A 1,618-nucleotide genomic window follows, 5' to 3' on the forward strand; every position below is an offset into this window, starting at 1 on the left:
CGGGGGACCTCGGCGCGCACCGCCCGGCGCAGCTGCAGCTCCGATTCAGCTGCGGGCTCTCCAGGTAGATCAGGGACGTCCCTGCGACCCAAAGGGGGTCGCCTCCACTCTCCAGCGACCCCAAGTGGGTCCCCGCCTCGCGGCTTTAGCAGCAAGCAAGCCGGTGCCCGGGAGGAGCCAGCGCCCCGGGCTGACCGGACGGTGCTGGGCGCACAGGGCAGAGAGCTGCCGCCCGCCCGCCCTGGGCTGCTCGAAGCCCCGCCCTCTGCCCGGCGGACCCGCCCACGCCCCGCCCCCTGCACGGCTGCCTGCCCGCTCAGGCCCCGCCCAGGTCAGGGAGGAGCGCGGCCGCGTTGCCTGGCAACCGCCCCCTACTCCGCCCGCCCCGAGTTCACCCCGGGCGAATGCCCTGGGCGCCTGTGGGCTGCGCTCTGCAGAGCGCAGGGAAACCCAAGGTGCGTATTTTTAAGCTGCCCACTTCCCCAGGGCTCGGGACAAGGCTTGTTTTGATTGGGTCACGGAGCCAGCCCCAAGGACTCGCACATCCTGGGGCGGCCCAAGCCTGGTCCTGTTCCCACCAAACACAGCAGGGACGCAGCCGCCCCTTGCGGCTCCCAGACCCAGAACCACGTCCTGAAGGGGCGCTGGAGGGGCGCAAAAAATAAAGGCAAGTGTTCCAAATTCCAGTGTGTTCTATGATTCATTCATTGTGAGTGGCTGTTATGTTTCCATTTGAAAAAGTCAAAAAGAGGCCAATCTGATACTTCGAATCTATTAAAATCCCCGGAATTTTCAACAAAGAGCATGGATTTTAAAAGTATAAAAAATGTCTGCGTGAACTCTGGGAAATTTTAAATATATATATATTCAAACACCGCATGGTGCCCACGCCATCTCCGGGACCCGACCGAGCAGGGCAGAACTGCCTCTGTGGGTTTCCAGAACCAGAACGGTAACTCTTTACAAGAGTAGAGAGCCTCGTCTTTCCCCCAGGAGCCACTGATGGTTTTGAACTGTTGACCTTGTGGTTAGCAGCCCACCGCCTGATCCTAAGCCACCAGGGGCGTCTCTTTTGGAAATTGTTGAAGCATAGAAAAGAAAAGGCTCATATCAAATATTTCATTTGATAATGGTAACAAAATCTTCATGAAGTGCTATTAAATATTAAATTTGAAATATTAAATTGAAAACTATTTTACTATTGGTTTATAAAAGGGCACCCAATCAATGCCTAACCCACTGCCATATAATTGATTCCGACTCCTGGTGTCCCTCTGTAGGGTTTCTGAGGCTGTAGATCAGCATAGCCTCTTCTCTCTGCCATTGCCCAGCTGGTGAATTTGAACCTCTGACCTCAGGGTTAGCGACCCAATATTTACTTGACCGGACCATAATCCAGGAATAAATTGAGGATTTTCTTTAAATCTCTTTGGAATGAGCACAAATATAACAAGCAATGCTGGGTTGTTGTTTGTTTTTTATAAAACTCTTACCTCAGAAAGTCATTTCGGCCAGCTTGGAAACCACTATTAACATTTAGATACAATACTTGGGCTCAAGAAAAAGGAAACAATATTCAAGTCTTTGAGAAAATATGGGGCACTCGGCAAAGTATTTT

General features: G+C 52.6%; 1 long non-coding RNA gene across 1 annotated transcript in view; it reads right to left on the reverse strand.

The window, feature by feature from the left end:
* Positions 1–158, reverse strand: part of LOC123522129 — a 56,450-nt gene extending 56,292 nt beyond the window's left edge. Inside the window, exon 1 of the long non-coding RNA XR_006680432.1 lies at positions 9–158. This is a non-coding gene — a long non-coding RNA (uncharacterized LOC123522129). The remainder of the gene's footprint in view (positions 1–8) is intronic.
* Positions 159–1,618: the final 1,460 nt, after the last annotated feature.

Source organism: Echinops telfairi, unplaced genomic scaffold (genome assembly GCF_000313985.2).
Source record: "Echinops telfairi isolate 266 unplaced genomic scaffold, ASM31398v2 ScPeMD7_2565;HRSCAF=3150, whole genome shotgun sequence".
Classification (NCBI taxonomy): domain Eukaryota; kingdom Metazoa; phylum Chordata; class Mammalia; order Afrosoricida; family Tenrecidae; genus Echinops; species Echinops telfairi.